The sequence below is a fragment of the Macaca nemestrina genome, chromosome 2 (assembly GCF_043159975.1).
Source record: "Macaca nemestrina isolate mMacNem1 chromosome 2, mMacNem.hap1, whole genome shotgun sequence".
NCBI lineage: Eukaryota > Metazoa > Chordata > Mammalia > Primates > Cercopithecidae > Macaca > Macaca nemestrina.
The window spans coordinates 41384602-41406874 of NC_092126.1; the positions used below are offsets into that span (position 1 = coordinate 41384602).

Consider the following 22273-nt stretch of genomic DNA (forward strand, 5'->3'; position numbering starts at 1 on the left):
GTACTCATGCGCCACCATGCCCGGCTAATTTTTTGTATTTTTAGAAGAGACAGGGTTTCACCATGTTGGCCAGGCTGGTCTTGAACTCCTCACATCAGGTGATCCACCTACCTCAGCCTCCCAAAGTGCTGGGATTACAGGTGTGAGCCACGACGCCCAGCCAGAATGAGAGACTCTTGTAATGGAACTATTGTGACTTTATTGTGGTGGTGGTCACTCAAATCTATATATATAATAAAACTGAATGACCTAAATACACACTGAAATAAGTGAATATAAAACTGGTGGCCGGGCGCGGTGGCTCAAGCCTGTAATCCCAGCACTTTGGGAGGCCGAGACGGGCGGATCACGAGGTCAGGAGATCGAGACCATCCTGGCTAACACGGTGAAACCCCGTCTCTACTAAAAAATACAAAAAACTAGCCGGGCGAGGTGGCGGGCGCCTGTAGTCCCAGCTACTTGGGAGGCTGAGGCAGGAGAATGGCGTGAACCCAGGAGGCGGAGCTTGCAGTGAGCTGAGATCCGGCCACTGCACTCCAGCCTGGGCGACAGAGCGAGACTCCGTCTCAAAAAAAAAAAAAAAAAAAAAAAAAAAAAAAAAAAAAAAACTGGTGAAATTTTTGTAAGATATATGAACTATATCCAAGTCAATTTTGTGGCTGTGATATCTTTCCATAGTTATGCAAGATGTTACCATTGGAATATTATGGGTAAAGGATAATGGATTCCTCTGTATTATTTTTTACAACTGCATGTGAATCTACAATTATCCTAAAATAAGAAAAAAAACATTTTTTTAGTGTTGTCTAGAACTGAACATCATTCCTTTTTAGGAGGTGCTATAATTCTACCAATGCTATTTAGGACCACATCAGCTTTTCTGTCAAGAGAATCCCTCTGCTCTAACACAGCATTTCGTACTCACAGACTATGGTTCACCCAGACAGTTTAGACACACTTAAGTAATACCATTCCCAAAGATTTAAACAACCTCAGAGTCAATGCTAAGTTAGCTTGTTCAAGCTAAATGTTTCTAAGACCAAAGTCTTTCTTCAGTTTAATTCACACATGATTAAGGGCCTCCTGTTTTTTTTTTTTTTTTTTTTTTTTTTGAGAGTGTCTCACTCTGTTGCCCAGGCTGGAGTGCAGTGGCATGATCTTGGCTCACTGCAAGCTCCGCCTCCCAGGTTCACACCACTCTCCTGCCTCAGCCTCCTGAGTAGCTGGGACTACAGGTGCTGCCACCACGCCCAGCTAATTTTTTGTATTTTTAGGAGGGTTTCACCGTGTTAGCCAGGACGATCGTTTGTTAGCCAGGACAGTCTCGATCTCCTGACCTCATGAGCCTCCCGCCTCAGCCTCCCAAAGTGCTGGGATTACAGACGTGAGCCACCGCGCCCAGCCGATTAAGGACCTACTCTATACCAGGCATTATGTTAAGTATTTTAGTGGTCGTGGTGGCAGAAATTAAATTATACGAGACATTACAAGAGATGATTCCTCACCCTCAGGTGGGGTAAACAATTAGATACCAGCATTCCAAAGAAATGGGGTAAAAGCTAACAAAGGTGTAAGATACACAAGTGGGGCCCTTACCACAAACTAAATGGTTTGGAGGAGGAATACACCTGGGCTGAAAAAGGCTGAATTAAGAGCCAAGTTGGGGATAGGGAAAGGAGCAGAAAGCTTTCTCAATGTGGATTCTATACTAACAGCTCTACATGAATCAACACATGATGAGATGATGAGATACAATCCCATCTATCCCATTTTTAAGAGGACATGGAGGGACAGAAAGAAAAGACAACTTGCCCAAGATCACATGACTAATAACTATAAACTCAAACAGTCTGGTTCCAAGACAGTAATAGAAAGATTGAGTTGGGTGGATGTAGTGGCTCATGTATGTAATCCCAGCACTTTGGGAGGCCAAGGCAGGAGGATTACTTGAAATCAGGAGTTCGAGACCACCCTGACCAAAATGGTGAAACCACGTCTCTACTAAAAATACAAAAATTAGCCAGGTGTGGTGGTGAGTGCCTATAATCCCAGCTACTTGGGAGGTTAAGGCAGGAGAATCACTTGAAGCTGGGAGGGGGAGGTTGCAGTGAGCTGAGGTCACACCACTGCACTCCAGCCTAGGTAACAGAGTGAGACCATCTCAAAAAAAAAAAAAAATTGAGTCTTGGATTTCAATATCAGCCTTTGGAAGACCAGGGCTATTTCACTCCTGTTCTTTATTCCTCTCTCCTTAAATATCTCTTCCCTTTACTTTTTCTAGCTCTCTCTAGATTTCCCCAACCCTTCACCTTCCTTCCTCCACTCAACGGTTATCCTTTGTCTCTGTCTCCACACATATGTTCCAAAGGTTGATCTCGAATTTGGCCATATTAAACTAGTCAAAACCACACAGGCATGGCTCACATCTGTAATCCCAGCACTTTGGGAGGCCAAGGTGGGCAGATCACTTGAGCTCAGGAATTCTAGATCAGCCTGGGCAACATGGCAAAATCCCATCGCTACAAAAAATACAAAAATTAGTCTGGTGTGGTGGTGTATTCCTGCAGTCCCAGCTACTCTGGAGGCTGAGGTGGGAGGATGCCTTGAGCTCAGGAGGCAGAGGTTGCAGTGAGCCAAGATCGTGCCACTACACTCCAGCCTGGGTGACAGAACCAGATCCTGTCTCAAAAAAAAAAAACTAGTCAAAACTGTAACAAAAGATTACAAACTCTTAATGCCTGGTGTTACAAAAGAAAAAAAAAAAAAGGAAAATCATTAAAAAAAGATTAGAAACAATTTAAACATCCATTCATATATAAATACAGAAAAAAAAGTTACATTGACACAATACAAAGCAGTCCAGAAAAAAAGAATAAAGCAGTTTTACACCTACAGATACATGGTATCGAATATATTAAGTGATAAGAGAAGACATAGAATAATGAGCATGCTATGCTGCCATTTGTGAGTGGGGGTTTACATGTATATATTGATAAATTATTCATAAATACACAGGTTATCTCTAAAACAACATACAGTAGTAGTACACAGTATACAGGAGGATATGTGCAGGTTACATGCAACTACTACACCACTTTATCTAAGAGACTTGAGCACCCATGGATTTTGATGTCCACAGGGAATCCTGGAACCAATCCTTCACAGATACCGAGAGATAAACTGCATTCAAATAAATAATTATGCACTTAGCCTGGTGCCTGCACAAAGAAATCCTCAATACATGGCAGCAACTGCTCCTCTTCTTAGGTATTTTTCACTCACACACACACACTCAGTGGTAATCTGTTTACATATTTGAATAAAGTAGTTAAAAACCACAAGGTGGGTGGGGTGCAATGGCTCATGCCTGTAATCCCAGCACTTTTGGAGACCAAGGCAGATGGAACACTTGAGCTCAGTAGCTCGAGACCAGCCTGGGCAGTGTGGCGAAACCCCATCTCTACAAAAAATACAAATATTAGCCAGGCATAGTGGCGCATGCCTGTGGTACCAGCTATATGGGAGGCTGAGGTGGGAGGATTGTTTGAGCACAGGAGGTTGTAGCTGTAGTGAGCCTGGGCAACAGAGTGAGACCCTGTCTCTAAAAAGTAAACAAAGTAAAATAAAAAACCAGCCGGGCGTGGTGGCTCACGCCTATAATCCCAGCACTTTGGGAGAATGAGGCAGGCGGATCACCTGAGGTCAGGAGCTCAAGACCAGCCTGGCCAACATGGTGAAACCCCATCTCTACTAAAAATACAAAAATTAACGGGGCATGGTGGCAGGTGCCTGTAATCCCAGCTACTCAGGAGGCTGAGGCAGGAGAATTGCTTGAACCCAGGAGGCCAGAGGTTGCGGTGAGTCAAGATCGCGCCATTGCACTCTAGCCTGGGGACGAGAGCGAGACTTTGTCTCAAAAATAAACAAATAAATAAATAAAAATTTTAAAAATAAAAAACAAAAACCACAAGGTGACAGTTTCACTGGAGATTGTCAGTTAATTGCTAGTAACAATGAGTCTACCCTCACTGTGAAGTCACCAAATGGTATCAAGAATTCTGAGTTTGTTCACCTCATGTGGGTGGGCAGATGATGTACCATAATAGGACCAATCCATGGCTAATATTACAGAGAATTAAGTACACAAAAAATCATTCTGAAAAAGATCTAAACCTTAGAGGTCCTATTTATTTCCCTATTTTCAGCACAACTTAAAAGCATAGTAATTGGCCGGGAGCCGTGGCTCACGCCTGTAATCCCAGCACTTTGGGAGGCCAAGGCAGGTGGATCACTGGAGGTCAGGAGTTCAAGACCAGCCTGACCAACATGGAGAAGCCCCATCTCTACTAAAAATACAAAAAAAATTAGCCGGGCCTGGTGGCACATGCCTGTAATCCCAGCTACTTGGGAGGCTGAGGCAGAGGTTGCAGTGAGCTGAGATCACGCCATTGCACTCCAGCCTGGGCAACAAGAGCAAAACGTCATCTTGAAAAAAAAAGCAGTCATTAAAGTATGCTGGTAGAGAAGAGTATTAATTAATCCTTGCAGGCACCCCTAAAACTACTGAGCCAAAAACACAACCAGGTAAAGAGGCAATGCAGCAACATAAAACATAGATGCTAGTAGGCTGGTGGCCCAATTCAAACTTTGAGGCTAAGGGAACTCACAAGTAAAATTCATTACTTTATATAAATAAAGCACTGGGCAAGAATGAACAGGAAGTAAAAGGTATACGATCTAGAAAGGGAGAAAGGTACACTAACACAAAAAACTATTAGCTAGGCACAGTGGCTTGTGTCTCCTGAGTCACCAGAGGCTGAAGTGGGAGGTTCACTTGAACTCTGGAGTTTGAGGCTGCAGTGAGCTATGACTTCGCCACTGCACTCCGGCCTGGGCAACAGAATGAGATCCCATCTCTAAAAAGGAAAACAAAAGCTATTAAATAACTGAGCTTAAGTCAAGATGGGGCTGGGCATGGTGGTACATGCCCGTAGTTCCAGCTACTCAGGAGACTGAGGTGGGAGCTATCGATAGCTTGAGCCTAGGGGTTCAAGTCTAGCCTAGGTAACAGAGCAAGACTCTGTCTCTATTTAAAATAATAGTCAAGATGGAAACTCTTATTTAGTGATTCAGTTTGACCAGAGAATAAAATCATGGAGGTCCTGACTTCATGACTCCCTATTATTCATTGCCTCCAGCCTCCACACAGCCATGCAGCCATCTCCATCCTGGAATTCTCTTGCTCAAAACCCAATATGCTCCTAAATGTCTAAAATCTAACTCCTCTGCCTGGCAGTCAGGCAGAAACAAAGAACTGTGTCATCAAGTTATGGCTCCAGCTCATTTACTCACTGCGTGACCTTGGGAAAATTCCCTTAACTTCCTTTTTCTTACTTGTAAAACAAGATGGTTTAACTATATGCTCTTTAATGTCCATTTCAGCTATAAATTCCACTTGTTCAAGCAACTCTACAGCTCATAATGCCTCAGCTTTTGTTCTAGTCAAACAACTCTGCAAGAGCCTTCCCACAGCCTACAAGGTGCTGCATGGACTCTACCTCCCTTTTCGGCTCATCTTACACCCTTATCCTATACACCTCTCTGCCTCACTCTCTCCTCTCACGCTAGAATGGCCTCCTTCTGGTTCCTCCAAAAGGCCAGCCTCCCTCCTGCTAAAGAGCCTTGCCACATGCTGCACCCCCACATCCCAGCAGTCCTTCACCTTCAGCCATGTTGGACCCAATGCTTCCTTTTTTAAAATAATAAATATTTCATAACATCCCTTTACCATTTGAAACAAAATGTATACATAATACAAACTAAACAAAATTAGTTACACATATGTTTATGTTATATAGAGTCTTAACTGTAATATAAAGGAGAAATAAAAGGAATGTAACTTAGCACAAAATTATATATATATGCTAATTGTAAATGCTCTGGTACAACTACATTATAAGTCATAAAAAGGTAGTCAAACCTTGAACCTAAACTTAAAATTACTGAATATCACAGCTGCAAAGGCAGACTGATGTGCACATATTGCCTTAGTGATTAAACATCACTACCGGGCCGGCTGCGGTGGCTCACGCCTGTAATCCTGGTACTTTGAGAGGCCAAGGTGGGTGGATCACAAGGTCTGGAGACGGAGACCATCCTGGCTAACATGGTGAAACCCCGTCTCTACTAAAAATACAAAAATTAGCCAGGCATGGTGGCACATGCCTGTAGTACCAGCTACTCAGGAGGCTGAGGCAGAAGAATCGCTTGAACCCAGGAGGCAGAGGTTGCGGTGAGCCGAGATCGCGTCATTGACCTCCAGCCTGGGTGACAGAGCAAGACTCCATTCCCAAAAAAAAAAAAAAATCACTACCAACATATGCCACTGGTGACATAAATTTTAGAAAGATAACTCTTGGTAAAGTTCTGAACAAACCAAAGCATAATCTCTTCTAGATTTCCAAAGAAGGTGAATTCTGGGAAAACTGAATATTAAAACTATGCCATTTTTATATTTTGTTTATGTGTAAAATGAAGTTAGGATTTAGGCCAATGGTTCCAACCTGGGCTATACATTAGAATAAGAAGGAAATTTTTAAACAATACTGATGCTGAGGTATCATCTCAAAGACTTTTACGTAATTCGTATGAGTTACAGCCTCATCATCTTTTAAAAACTTCCCAAGTAGGCCAGGAATGGTGTGGCTCACACCTGTAATCCCAACACTTTGGGAGGCCAAGGCGGGCAGATCACTTGAGGCCAGGAGTTTGAGACCAACCTGGACAACATGGCGAAACCCCATTTTCACTAAAAATACAAAAATTAGCTGGGCATGGTCACAAGTGTCTATAGTCTCGAGCTACTTGGGTGGCCGAGGCAGGAGAATCGCTTGAACCCGAGGCAGAAGCCGCAGTGAGCTGAGATTGCGTCACTGCACTCCAGCCAAAGCAACAGAGCGAGACTCTGTCTCAATCAATCAATCAATCAATCAATAAAACCTTCTCAAGTGATTTTAATGTGTAGCTAGAGTTGAGATCCACTGTTACGGACCAAAACAAATAGGTGTTCACCTATGTGAAGTGGAAATTTATGATCTTACAGGACACAAAACAAATCTTTGCTTTGCAAGACTGTTGCACACTCTATATTACTAAGGCTAACATGACTGGCCTTTGCACACTAAATACTAATACATCCCCCAATAACTGTAGAAGCTAAAATCATCCCCTGCTCTCATTTCTGAAACAGTCCCTAAACATCAGTCCCAACCCCAGATGTGAAACACTGACCTACATAATTCACCCTTCACATTTCAATTCAAACATCACCTCCACTAGGAAACCTTCCCTAAACCTCCAGACCACATCAGAATTTCCTGTTAACAATATTATTACATTACTCATTAATAGGAATAAATGTAATAACAATGATAGCATTCCCCACATGTTGTAACCACACCTTTGTGGTTTTTTTTTTTTTTTTTGAGACAGAGTTTCCCCCTTGTTGCCCAGGCTGGAGTGCAATGGCACAACCTCAGCTCACCGCAACCTCTGCCTCCCGGGTTTGAGCCATTCTCCTGCCTCAGCCTCCCAAGTAGCTGGGATTACAGGCATGCGCCACCACACTGGTCTAATTTTGTATTTTTAGCAGAGACAGGGTTTCTCCATGTTGGCCAGGTGGTCTCAAACTCCTGGCCTCAGGTGATCCACCCACCTCGGCCTCCCAAAGTGCTGAGATTAAAGGCGTGAGCCACTGCACCTGGCACCTTTGTGGTTTTTTAACCTAACTGATTTATGTGGTAAAATGATTTCACATCAGTACATGAACACTTTCTTCATTGTTTATTTATTATAAACAATATGCAACAAATAGCCTTCACCATACATCATTTTCCACACATGTGAGTATACCAATAGGATAATGCCTACAGAAAGAATTAACGGAGGCCAGGTGCGGTGGCTCACGCCTGTAATCCCAGCACTTTGGGAGCCCAAGGGAGGCGGATCATGAGGTCAGGAGATCAAGACCATCCTGACCAAATGGTGAAACCCCGTCTCTACTAAAAATACAAAAGTTAGCTGGGCATGGTGGTGCATGCCTGTAATCCCAGCTACTAGGGAGGCTGAGGCAGGAGATCTCTTGAACCCAGGAGTCAGAGGTTGCAGTGAGCTGAGATTGTGCCATGCACTCCAGCCTGGTGACAGATCGAGACTCCGTCTCAAAAAAAAAAAAAGAATTAATGGTCAGGGCCGAGCAGGGTGGCTCATACCTACAATCCCAGCACTTTAGGAGGCCGAAGTAGGTGGCTCACTTGAGGGTCAGGAGCCAGTGTACCATCACGTACAAATTACAGAGATATTAGACAATACTTGTGAGCAAAATGAAGACCTGAAATCCAGAAGCTCCTCAGTTAGAAAAAATATTAATAGCCTGCGCGTGGTGGCTCATGTCTGTAATCCCAGCACTTTGGGAGGCCAAGGTGGGCGGATCATCTGAGGTCAGGAAGTCAAGACCAGCCAGGCCAACATGGTGAAACCCCACGTCTGCTAAAAACACAAAAATTAGTCAGGAGTGGTGGCAGGCACCTGTAATCCCGGCTACTTGGGAGGCTGATGCAGGAGAATCGCTTGAACCTGGGAGGCAGAGGTTGCAGTGAGCCGAGATCGTGTCACTGCACTCCAGCTTGGGCAACAGAGTGAGACTCCATCTCAAAAAATAAAAATAAAATAAAAATTTAAAAAGGAAAAACATTAATAATGGAATGGTGGGTAAAGGTGCACATCAAGAGTTAAGACAACTTGGCCAGGTGCTTTGGTTCACGCCTGTAATCCCAGCACTTTGGGAGACTGAGGCCGGCAGATCACTCAAGCCCAGAAGTTTGAGACTAGCCTGAGCAACATGGCAAAATCTTTCTCCACGAAAAATACAAAAAGCAGCCAGACATGGTAGCACAGGCTTATAATCCCAGATACTGGGGAGGCTCGCTTGAGCTCAGGAGGTCCACACTACAGAGAGCCAAGATGGTGCCACTGCACTCCAGCCTGGGTGACAGAGCAAGACCCTGTCTCCAGAAAAAAAAAAAAAGAATTCCAGTTGGTTATCCCCAGGAACTCTCGCTCAAAATTTAAGGGGAATGATAACTATTTAGCTCATAAATATGGAACTTAACTTTTGAAAATATATAACTAGGCCAGGTACGGTGGCTCCTGCCTATAATCCCAGCACTTTGGGAGGCTGAGGCAGGCAGATCACAAGGTCAGGAAGGGCAGATCATGAGGTCAGGAGTTCGAGACCAGCCTGGCCAATATGGTGAAACCCCATCTCTACTAAAAAATACAAAAATTAGCTGGGTGTGGTGGTGCACACCTGTAGCTCCAGCTTCTCGGGAGGCTGAGGCAAGAGAACAGCTGGAACCCAGGAGGCAGAGGTTGCAGTGAGCCAAGTTCGCGTGACTGTACTCCAGCCTGGGCAACACGGTAAGACTCTGTCTCAAAAATAAAAGAAAAAGAAAATATTTAACTGCAGCCAGGTATGGTGGCTCAACACTTTGGGAGGCTGAGGTGGGTGGATCACCTGAGGTCAGGAGTTCGAGACCAGCCTGGCCAACATGGTGAAACCTCATCTCTACTACAAATCCAAAAATCAGCCGGGTGTGTGGCATGCGCCTGTAATCCCAGCTACCTGGGAGGCTGAGGCAGGAGAATCGGCTTGAACCCAGGAGGTGGAGGTCGCAGTGAGCCGAGATCGCGCCACTGCACTCCAGCCTGGGACACAGAGTGAGACTCCATCTTAAAAAAAAAAAAAAAAGAAAGAAAAAAAATATATATATAACTGCAAAAAAACCTTTCAGTTAACAAACTACATTTTTTTTTCAGATAACACAATGGCAGCAATTTGAAATGGTTTATGAAGCTACAAGAAAACACTGACTTTAGCCGGGCACGGTGGCTCACGCCTGTAATCCCAGCACTTAGGGAGGCCGAGACGGGCGGATCACAAGGTCAGGAGATCGAGACCAGCCTGACTAACACGGTGAAACCCCGTCTCTACCAAAAAAAAATACAAAAAACTAGCCGGGCGAGGTGGCAGGTGCCCGTAGTCCCAGTTACTCGGGAGGCTGAGGCAGGAGAATGGCGTGAACCCGGGAGGCGGAGCTTGCAGTGAGCTGAGATCCGGCCACTGCACTCCAGCCTGGGTGACAGAGCGAGACTCTGTCTCAAAAAAAAAAAAGAAAAAGAAAACACTGACTTTAAGAGTATCTAAATACAACACCTGCCCGTGATCCCAGCTATTCTGGAGGCTGAGGTGGGAGGATCGCTTGAGCCCAGGAGTTACAGGCCAGCTGGGCAACACAGCAAGACTCTGTCCCTAAAACAAAAAATAAAAATAAATACAAGGCCTATACTAAATCAAGAATAAACAATTTTAAGTGACCATATTTCAACTATTTAATGAAATATGACCACTTAAAATAGTTATTGTCTAACTACGAACACGTAACTTGTCAGATGTAATAGTAGACTGGCTACAGAAAAAAAAAAAGCAACGGCCGGGCAAGGTGGCTCACACCTGAAATCCCAGTACTTTGGGAGGCAGAGGCGGGCAGATCATGAGGTCAGGAGATGGAGACTATCCTGGACAACATAGTGAAACCCCGTTTCTACTAAAAATACAAAAATTAGCTGAGCGTGGTGGCGCATGCCTGTAATGGAGGCTGAGGCAGCAGAATCACTTAAACCAGGGAGTCAGAGGTTGGAGCTGAGATGGTGCCACTGCACTCCAGCCTGGCAACAGAGCAGGCTCTGTCTCAAAAAACAGTAATTAAAAAAATTTTAGGCCGGGCGCGGTGGCTCAAGCCTGTAATCCCAGCACTTTGGGAGGCCGAGACGGGCGGATCACGAGGTCAGGAGATCGAGACCATCCTGGTTAATACGGTGAAACCCCGTCTCTACTAAAAAGTACAAAAAAACTAGCCGGGCGAGGTGGCAGGCGCCTGTAGTCCCAGCTACTTGGGAGGCTGAGGCAGGAGAATGGCATGAACCAGGGAGGCGGAGCTTGCAGTGAGCTGAGATCTGGCCACTGCACTCCAGCCTGGGCGACAGAGCGAGACTCCGTCTCAAAAAAAAAAAAAAAAAAAAAAAAATTTTTTAAATAAAAAAACTATCAATAGGCTAACTTATTAAACAAACAGTAAAGGAAAACTCTAAATTGGATTATATTTATAATTCTGATAATCTGAAATACTGATTACTTAAATCACAAAAGCTCAATCATTTAAGCAAGTAAAGTACAAATGTATCAAAATGGAGTTTGACCTCTTGTTGACAGTTACCAATGACTCAGCAGGTAAGGAATTCACGGAATTCACGTCTTCAAGGTCTAGAAAGCACTGTAGCTAAACCACCCAGTTAATACCAAATCATCTGCTGGTTGATTTATCTAACTCCTTCTTCCATCTTTCCTCAGCTTCACAACTGCCATTACTTCTAAGTGGCAGGAGAAGGAGATAAATGTGAAATCAGTAAATATTATAAATTAGTTATTAGAAATAAAAGAAAAAACTGTGGTCAGGAATGTGGTTAAACTGTAGTTTAAAATAAAGCCTTTGGATTACCCATGGATTTAGTTTAATCCATATAATCCTCCCCCTACAGGCATGGATAATCAGGATCACATTTCCCTTGAGGGCAAATCAGCATGTGCCTGGTGGTCTCCCGAATGCCTGAAGCACCAGAAGACAAACTACAGGACCAGGGATGCTGTCCTTCTTGGGTCTGCACTAGGGAGAATTCTGAGTGCAGACCTACCTCTAGCAATACTGTAATACAGGAGATGACTGTTGAGATTAACATTCTTGATTCTAGCAATAAGCTAGCTACTCCCAGTTAAAGGGTCAACCTCATGTGATCTGCTAAACATCTGAGGAGCTGTTAAAAGAAAATAAGGAGATATGGCCAGGCTTTGGGGCTCACGCCTGTAATCCCAACACTTCGGAGGCCGAGGCAGGCAGACCCACCTGAGGTTGGGAGTTTGAGACCAGAAGAATCGCTTGAACCCGGGAGGCGGAGGTTGCACTGAGCTGAGATCACGCCATTGCACTCCAGCCTGGGCAACAAGAGCGAAACTCCACCTCAAAAAAAAAAAAGAAAGAAAGAAAAGAAATGAAGGAGTTATACATTCTCAGGGAGAAGGGGGGTCAAAAAGAAAGATCCTAGGCTGGGTGCCATGACTCACACCTGTAATCCCAGCTCTTTGGGAGGCCAAGGCAGGCAGATCACTTGAGCTCAGGAGTTTGAGAACAGCCTGGGCAACATGGTGAAACCCTGCCTCTACAAAATGCCACAAAAAAAAAAAAAAATTAGCCGGGCATAGTGGTGCATGCCTGTACTCCCAATACTCAGGAGGCTGGAAGGATCACTTGAACCTGGGGAGGTCAAGGCTGCAGTGGGCCATGATTGCACCACTGCACTCCAATCTGGGTGACAGAGTGAGACTCTGTCAAAAAAAAAAAAGATTTGAGAAGGCAGCTACGGAGATGGGAAAGGACTCCTTCAAGTATGCCTGGGTGGGTCTTAGATAAACTGAAAGCTGAGTATGAACATGGTATCACCACTGATATCTCCCTATGAAAATATGAGAACAACAAGTATTACGTGACTATCACTGATACTCCAGAAGACAGACCTTATCAATAACATGATAATAGGGACATCTCAGGCTGACTGCTGTTCTGATTGTTGCAGCTGGTGTTGGAGCATTTAAAGCTAGTATCTCCAGAAATGGGCAGACCTTTCAGCATGCCCTTCTGGCTTATACGCTGAGTGTGAAGCAACTAATTGTTGGTGTTAACAAAATGGATTCCACTGAGCCATCCTACAGCCAATAGAGATATAAGGAAATCATTAAGGAAGTCAGCACTTACATTAAGAAAACTGGCTACAACCCTGATACAGTAGCATTTATGCAAACTTCTGGTAGGAATAGTGACAACATGCTGAAGCCAAGTGATAATATGCCTTGGTTCATGGGATAGAAAGTCGCCTATGAAGATGGCAATGCCAGGGGAACAATGCTGCTCGAAGCTCTGGACTGCATCCTACCACCAACTCATCCAACTGACAGACCCTTGCATCTGTCTCTCCAGGATGTCTACAAAACTGGTGGTATTGGTACTGTGCCTATAGGCCAAGTGGAGACTGGTGTTCTCAAACCTGGAATGGTGGTCACCTTTGCTCCAGTCAATGTTACAACTGAAGCAGTCTGTTGAAATGCACCATTAAGCTTTGGGTGAAGCTCTTCCTGCAGACAATGTGGACTTTAATGTTAAGAATGTGTCTGTCAAAGATGTTCATCATGGCAATGTTGCTGGTGACAGCAAAAATGACCCACCAATGGAAGCAGCTGGCTTCACTGCTCAAGTAATTATCCTGAACCATCCAGGCCAAATCAGTGCTGGCTATGCCACTGTACTGGATTGTCACATAGCTCACATTGCTTGCAAGTTTGCTGACCTGATGAAAAAAGATTGATCACCATTCTGGTAAGAAGCTGGAAGATGGCCCTAAATTCTCAAAGTCTGGTGATGCTTCCATAGTTGATATGGTTCCTGGCAAGCCAATGTATGTTGAGAGCTTCTAGGACTGTCCTCCTCTGGGTCATTTTGCTGCTTATGATATGAAACGGAGAGTTGCTGTGGGTGTCATCAAAGCAGCGGACAACAAGGCTGCTGGAGCTGGCAAGGTCACCAAGTCTGCCCAGAAAGCTCAGAAGGCTAAATGAATATTATCCCTAATACCTGCCACCTCAGTCTTAATCGGTGGTGGAAGAACAGCCTCAGAACTGTTTGTTTCAATCAGCCAAATTAGGTTTAATAGTAAATGACTGGTTAACGATAACAATGCACCGTAAACCCTTCAGAAGAAAAGGAGAATGTGTTATGGACCATTTTGGGTTTCTGTTTTTTGTTTTTTTTGGAATGTGGCAGTTTTAAATTACTAGCTTTTGAAATCAGTAGTTTTTAATGGAAACAACTGGACCAAAAATTGGTCACAGAATTTTGAGATCCATCAAAGCAAAGTTATTGAGAAAAAAAAAAAAGACATATGGTAACTCTAAACCAAATAGTTCAGAGCATACATACACATACATTCTTACAACATATACACTCTCTCCCACACGCATGCAACGAGAGGGTCTCAGATTCAAAAACTAAGTTGTCTAATTAAACTAAAAATTCCTGGACAGGTGCAGTGGCTTACACCTGTAATCTCAGCACTTTGGGAGGCCAAGGCGGGTGGATTACGAGGTCAGGAGATCGAGACCATCCTGGCTAATACCGTAAAACACCATCTCTACTAAAAAACTACAAAAAAAATTAGCTGGGCGTGGTGGTGGGCACCTGTAATCCCAGCTACTCAGGAGGCTGAGGCAGAAGAATGGCGTGAACCTGGGAGGCGGAGCTTTCAGTGAGCTGAGATCGCACCACTGCTCTCCAGCCTGGGCAATAGAGCGAGACTCAGTCTCAAAAAAAAAGGTACCCGATAGAATAGTAACTCTAGGGTCTCTGGTTACTCTCTAATTTGCCCAAATCTGGAACCAAAAAAAGGGGGAATGCGTTCAGAATACACATTATACATTCAATCAAAAGATTTTATAACTAATTTCATTCCTACATTTATTCACTCAACATTAACTAAATTTTCCAGGCATTGTTCTGGTTCCTGAAAATACTCCAGGGAAGACAAGGTCCCTGCCATCATGGAGCTTATATTATATTGGAGGAAAAAGACCATAAATAAATGAACAAGAAAATAAGCAAGCTGGGAGAGGCGAAATGTGCCTAAAGCTACTGGGAAGACTGAGGAAGGAGGATCACTTGATACCAGAAGTTCAAGGCTGTAGTGCCCTATGATACCACTTGTGAATGGCCACTGAACTCCAGCTTGGGAAACATAAGGAGACCCCGCCTCTAAAAAAATTTTTTTTTTTTTCTGGGATGGAGTTTCACTCTTGTTGCCCAGGCTGGAGTGCAATGGTGCAACTTGGCTCACTGCAGACTCCGCCTCCCGTGTTCAAGCGATTCTCCTGCTTCAGCCTCCAGAGTAGCTGGGATTACAGGCACATGCCACCATGCCCAGCTAATTTTTTTTTTTTTTTTGTATTTTTAGTAGAGATGGGTTTCGCCATGTTGGCAAGGCTGGTCTCGAACTCCTGACCTTAGGTGATCCGCCCACCTCGGCCTCCCAAAGTTCTGGAATTACAAGCGTGAGCCACCGTGTCCAGCCAAATTTATTTATATATATATATATTTTTTAGCACTCAGATTATGACAGATAAAACAAAAATTTAATAAAAATAAATAAAGGCTGAGATGGGTGGATTGCTTCAGCCTACGAGTTCAAGACCCTTGAGAAACATAGCAAGATCCCATCTCTATTTTAAAAATAAAATAAAAATAAACAATAATTCGCTGGCATGCAGATAAAGTTTGGGATTTACTTTAGGGTAATGAAAATCCACTGGAACAGAATAAGTAAAAATCACTCTGACTGCTGTGTGAAAAACAGAGTAAGAACAGAGGCAAGGAGACCAGTTAGGAAGGCACTACCCAGGAAGAATTGGGGTAGTGGGAATAAAAATAAAATGAAAATAAACATATGTAGGATATATTTTGGAAGTAAAATTCAGTGTCCTCAAGGACTGGCTGTGTGTACAGTGAGGGAGGAGGAGACAAAGGGATAAATTGAACATAACCACTATATTTTACACTTAAACCGGATGGGAAGTGGGGCAGAGGGGTGCTATTATGACATGGAAACTACTAGAGTTAGCCGGGCGTGGTGGCTTGCGCCTATAATCCCAGCTACTTGGGAGGCTAAGACAGGAGAATCGCTTGAACCCAGGAGGCGGAGGTTGTAGTGAGGCGGAGATTGCAGTGAGCCGAGATCGCACCACTGCACTCCAGCCTGGGTGACAGAGCAAGACTCCCTCTGGCTTGCTGGGGCGAGGGGAAAAGAAAAGCGCTGGCCAGGCTCGGTGGCTCACGCCTGTAATCACCAGCACTTTGGGAGGCCAAGGCAGGCAGATCACAAGGTCAGGAGTTTGAGACCAGCCTGACCAATATAGTGAAACCTGTCTCTACTAAAAATACAAAAATTAGCCGGGTGTGGTGGTGCGCGCCTGTAATCCCAGCTACGCAGGAAGTTGAGGCAGGAGAATCCCTTGAACCCGGGAGGCGGGGGTTGCAGTGAACCAGGATGGCGCCACCGCACTCCAGATTGGGCGACAGAGCTAGACTCCGTCTCAGAAAAAAAAAAAACCTGGGCACGGTAGCTCACACCTGTAATCCCAGCACTTTGGAAGGCCAAGGTGGGCAGATCACTTGAGCCCAGGAGTTCGACACCAGCCTGGCCAACATAGTGAAACCCATATTTCTACTAAAAATACAAAAATTAGAGGGACATGGTGGTGGGTGCCTGTAATCCCAGCTACTAGGGAGGCTGAGGCAGGAGAACCGCTGTAACAGGAAGGCGGGGGTTGCAGTGAGGCGAGATCGCGCCACTGCACTCCAGCCTGGGCAACAACAGCAACACTCCGGGAGGGGAGAGGAAGGAGAGGAAGGAGAGACAGAAAGGAAAGAAAGAAAGAAAACTGCTAGGGAAGGAACAGGAACGGGAATCAAGAGCTCCATGTGAACCTGTTACATTGAAAGATGCCTAAAAACAGACGAAATGAAGAGGTCATGTAGGCAGGCAGAAGACTGAAGTTCAGGACTAGAGATAAAAATCTGAGAGGCAACAGCACTTGAACAACAATTTACTTACTTTTAGTTTTTCTACTAAAAATAAACCACAGGACAGGACAACATGAGATCATTCAGGAAGAATACAGGTGATCTGAAGAAAGGAATAGGGACATGTCGGAAGCCCTGGGACATTAGAATGTTTTGAACTCAACAAGAGAAGGAAAAGTCAAGAGAGTGAACAGGAGGAAAGCCATAAAACTCGAGTATCCTAGAAGGTTCCTTTATATAATGCGATTTTCTAGTACACCACCACAACCACCCCCTGCCCACCACACAGTCATCCAAATTCTGTAAATTATAAACAGGGGGCCAGGCGCGGTAGCTCACCCCTGTAACCCCAGCACTTTGGGAGGACGAGGTGGGCGGATCACCTGAGGTCGGGAGTTCCAGACCAGTCTGGCCAATATGGTGAAATGCCGTCTCCACTAAAAATACAAAAAATTAGCCAGGCGTGGTGGCGCACGCCTGTAATCCTAGATACTCGAGAGGCTGAGGCAGAATTGCTTGAACCCAGGAAGCGGAGGTCACAGCGAGCCAAGATGGCGCCACTGCACTCCAGCCTTAACGACAGAGCACGACTTCCGTCTCAAATCGGGGCGGGGCGCGGTGGCTCACGCCTGCAATCCCAGCATTTTCGGAGACCAAGGCGAGTGGATCACGAGGTCAGGAAATCAAGACCACCCTGACTAAGATGGTGAAACCCCGTATCTACTGAAAAAATACAAAAAATTAGCCGGGCGTGGTGGCCGGCGCCTGTCGTCCCAGGTACTGGGGAGGCTGAGGCAGGAAAATGGCGTGAACCCAGGAGGCGGAGCTTGCAGTGAGCCGAGATCGCGCCACTGCACTCCAGCCTGGGCGACAGAGTGAGACTCCGTCTCTAAATAAACAAAGCAAAATAAAATAAAATAAAATAAAATAAAATAAAATAAAATAAAATAAAATAAAATAAAATAAAATAAAAAATAGTGCCGGGCGTGGTGGTTCACGCGCCTGTAATCCCAGCACTTTGGAAGGCTGAGGCGGCAGGATCACCTGAGGTCAGGAGTTCAAGACCAGCCTGGCCACCAACATGGAGAAACCCCGCTCTACCAAAAATACAAAAAATTAGCTGGGCATGGTGGCAGCCGCCTGTAATCCCAACGACTTGCGAAACTGAGGCAGGAGAATTGCTTGAACCCGGGAGGCAAAGGTTGCAGTGAGCAGAGATCGCGCATTGCACTCCAGCCTGGGCAACAAGAGCAAAACTCCATCTCAAAAAAAATAAATAAATAAATAGCCGGCCCGGTGCGGTGGCTCACGCCTGTAATCCCAGCACCAGCACTTTGGGAAGCCGAGGCGGGCGGATCACGAGGTCAGTAGATCGAGACCATCCTGGCTAACACGGTGAAACCCCGTCTCTACTGAAAATACAAAAAATTAGCCGGGCGCTGTGGCGGGCGCCTGTAGTCCCAGCTACTTAGGAGGCTTAGGCAGGAAAATGGCGTGAACCTGGGAGGCGGAGCTTGCAGTAAGCCGAGATCGCGCCACTGCACTCTAGCCTGGGCAGAGCGAGACTCCGTCTCAAATAAATAAATAAATAAATAAATAAATAAATAAATAAATAAATAAAAAATATAAAATAAATAAATTATTTACTTATTGGGGCCGGGCACAGTGGCTCACACCTGTAAACCCAGCACTTTGGGAGGCCAAGACGGGAAGATCATGAGGTCAAAAGATTGAGACCATCCTGGCCAACATGGTGAAACCCCATCTCTACTAAAAATACAAAAAGTAGCTGGGTGTGGTGGTGTGCACCTGTAGTCCCAGCTAATTTGGAGGCTGAGGCAGGAGAATCCCTGGAACCCAGGAGGTCACAGTGAGCGGAGATCATGCAATTGCACTCCAGCCTGGTGACAGAGCGAGACTCTGTCTCAAAACAAACAAACAAAACAGAGGCCCGTAAGACTGGGTAACATCCCCACAGCCCCAGCTGTTTTTACCCAGGTTGAGGCCTAAAACCAAGAGGTGACTTCTGACTCCCAGCCTTTTCACAGTAGCTAGCAGTAGTTCTACTGTTGAGTCCAACAGTCTAAGCTAGACAACCGGGAAAACCTCAAGAAAGAACATAATTTAGACTACAGTGTTCGTTTTTAACTTTTTTCCATATAGTTGGCTGACATTCACAAAGCAAGTTGAAGCAAAAGCCTTTATGGATGAGTCTCTAAGAACACCAAGAAAGATAGGCAAGAGGTGAAAAATGACAAATCAAAACCCAACTTGATTTTCAACACTTCTAAAAAACACTCCAAAGGTGGTGGACTCAGGGTGTGAATCAGTGGTGTAAACTAGATTTTTGTTTCTTAAGTCATTTCGGCTTTAGTGAATACAATCTGTTTAAACCTTTAAGATTTTCACTTTTGGCTGGTGGCTGTGGTTCATGCCTGTAATCCCAGCATTTTGGGAGGCCAAGGCTGGCAGATCATTTGGGCCCAGTGGATCATTTGAGCCCAGGAGATCAAGACCAGGTTGGCCAACATGGCGAAACCTCCTCTCTACCAAAAATACAAAGACGGGGCGGTGCGCAGTGGCTTCCGCCTGTAATCCCAGCACTCTGGGAGACCGAGGCAGGAGGATCAGCTGAGGTTGGGAGTTCGAGACCACCCCGACCAACATGGAGAACCCCGTCTCCACTAAAAAAAAAAATAAAAAATAAAAAATTCAAAATTAGCGGGGTGTGGGGCACATGCCTGTAATCCCAGCTAGTCGGGAGGCTAAGGCAGGGGAATCGCTTGAACCCGGGAGGTAGACATTAAGTGAGCCGGAGATCGCGTCATTGCACTCCAGCTTACACAACAAAAGGGAAACTTCGTCTCAAGAAAAAAAAAAAAAAAAAATGAAAGATTGGCTGGGCATGGTGGCACGCGCCTGTAGCCTTAGCTACTAGGGAGGCTGAGGCAGGAGGATCGATTGAACCCGGGAGGCTGAGGTTGCAGTGAGACAAGATGGTGACACTGTACTCCAGCCTGGGCGACAGGGCAACACCCTGTCTCAAAAAACAATTGAAAAAAGAAAGAAAGATTCGGTCTCAAAAAGATTTTTTTTTTTCTTTTTGAGACAGGTTATTGCTCTGTTGCCCAGGCTGGAGTCCAGTGGTGCCATCTCGGCTCACTGCAACCTCCGCCTGCCGGGTTCAAGGGATTCTCCTGCCTCAGCCTCCCAAGTAGTTGGGATTACAGGTGCCCGCCACGGCGCCCTCCACCAGGCCGCACCCCACCACGCCCGGCTAATTGTTGTGTCTTTGGTAGAGACGGGTTTCGCCATGTTGCTCGGGCTGGTGTCGAACTCCTGGGCTCAAGCGATCCGCCCGCCTCAGCCTCCCAAAGTGCTGGGATTATAGGCGTGAGCCAAAGGGCCCTGTCAGAAAAAAGATTGTACTTTCTTCCATACCTGGATTCTGAAACTGGGCTAAGATCCTTATCTGACCACCCTTTCTGGTGCTAAATTATTATGACTTAAACAGTTCTGCTTTTACCATAAAATCTTACAATGTAGCATGAAAATCCCCAAATGATTAATGATCTGCTGAGACCTCTGACTCGTTGGAGATAATTTTATTACGAATCTTATCTCCAAACTTCCATTCAGTGCTTCAAAATAAGTACTCATCTTATTTAATTATCATGACTTCACCAGACAAGTCACACTGCCCACAATGATGTTTACAAAAGCACTTGTCACTCCCTTTGGATGTAGCAATGCAGAAAAAAAGAGTCTGTTTCCATACTCTTCGTGTGTTTATACTCTGTAACAAGTGGCAGAGTTCAAGCGTCACTGGAGATGAAACAGCAAAGCACTTTAAGTTTATGTCCCACCATCTTTCATCCTAAGCGAATCCCGAATTCGCTTGGTTTCATTTCAGCAGTAATTCCCACTCAGTATCTGAGACAGGCTTCCAATTCAGCCCCTGCGGGAAAAGAGACTGCAGGATTCTAGTAAAGAGACTATAGGATTCTATTTCGGCCACTGCGAGGTAACAGGCTCCAATATTAAGCAACTCCAGTATCGGTTATTGCAACACCAGAGCAGATCGGAAATAAATGTGCCCCCAAACGCACGCCAGCAGCCAGGAATTAGCAATAGCTAACACGAGATGCTGCAGCAGGGATATCATTTACTTAGCACTTGTTCAGTTATGCCTAACCTCAAAACAACCGTATGGTGTATGTATTATTATTTCCATTTAACACAACAGGATATTTTGGTCCAACGCCCCAGGACTGGTCAGCTTCGGCGTTGGGATTCGAAAACACGTTCGTAACCTAATAACCCTGGGTCCACGCCTCTGAAATACACTTCTGCGCAAAAAGGCACCTGAGGGTCGGGAAGTTCCGGAGATGTCCGCATATACACGCGACGCCGTCTCTCCACAGAGACGCCCATCAGGAACGGGACCCAAAGCGCCAGTGGCCCGGGACGCCCGGCAGTGTCTCTGCCGCCCGGGGGCCGGGGGGCGCCACTCACCTTGGAGAGCCCCGGGCGGGCCGCAACCAAGCCAGGCGCCCCCACCGGCCGGCAGGCGGTTATCCTCCAAGCTGCCAGGAAGCGCGGTGCGACCACAAGAGTCGCCAGCACCGCAGGTAGCAGCAAGCTAGAGCGCACCGCCAGCCCGCCCGGGGGCACCGCAGCCGGCGCCGCGACCCAGCCGCCCCTCAGCCGCGCCGCATCCGGGTCCCGCGCCGCCTCACTCACCTGCCTGGCGCTCCGCCGCCGCCGCCGCCTGCTACTATTCCAAGTGCGCGGTCAGCAGCCCAGGCCGCCGCAACCGCTCCGCTCCGGCGCCCCCATCCCTGCCTCTCTCGATCCACCTCCCGCCTGCCCCGCGCACCACTACACTCGCCCGCCTCCCACTGCCATGGCCCGCTCCGCCGCAGCAGCCGCACAGGCCGACGGAGCACGCGCGCGCCGCCGCCGTACCCGCGCCCGTGTGCGCGCGCGCGAGCCTCTCAGGCCGTCATCCCAGCAGCCCCCGCCCCGCCCTGCACCGCCCTCGGGCCAATCCCGGGCCCCGCGGTGGCGGCGGCGGCGGCAGCTGGGCTGGCAGGGCGTGGGGAGAGGCCTCACTGCCTATCCCTCTCCCGCTGCCACCCGGGCTGCGACGCTGCTGCACGGCCCTTCCTAACTCTCTGCGTCTCCCAGAGGACTGCGGAATAGGGAATCCCCGGCAAGCCGCCTTCAGGGGAGACCCATCGCCCGCTGCGCCTTCCATAACCTCCTCCCGAGAGACTCCTCTGTTCCTAGGTTCCTTGCTAGCCTTTTCTTCCCAGTCCTTCTCCCTGTTCTGCGACATGGACTGACTCCTGAATTCTTGGACGCAGCACTTATTTTTTTCCCGCTACCCGTCGTGGTCTTTTACTCCCTTTGTGGGGATAGGGCGCTAGCTCGGCTGCCTCACAGCTGACCCTTCAGTCCCTATACTGTGAATGGTT

At 46.4% G+C, this 22273-nt stretch overlaps 1 protein-coding gene and 1 pseudogene across 5 annotated transcripts in view; one reads left to right on the forward strand and one right to left on the reverse strand.

The window, feature by feature from the left end:
• LOC105469947 (phosphatidylinositol-4,5-bisphosphate 3-kinase catalytic subunit beta) overlaps positions 1 to 21687 on the reverse strand; it is a 188503-nt gene extending 166816 nt beyond the window's left edge. Inside the window, exon 1 of one of the 5 annotated variants that reach the window (XM_011721593.3) lies at positions 21537 to 21687. The gene's annotated coding sequence lies outside the window, so the exon portion shown is untranslated. Of the gene's footprint in view, positions 1 to 12017; positions 12132 to 17176; positions 17461 to 21158; positions 21180 to 21536 lie in introns of those variants that run through there. The other 4 variants (XM_011721596.3, XM_011721594.3, XM_071091000.1 and 1 more) reach the window with 4 other exon arrangements.
• Positions 12516 to 13835, forward strand: LOC105470156 (elongation factor 1-alpha 1 pseudogene; annotated as a pseudogene).
• Positions 21688 to 22273: the final 586 nt, after the last annotated feature.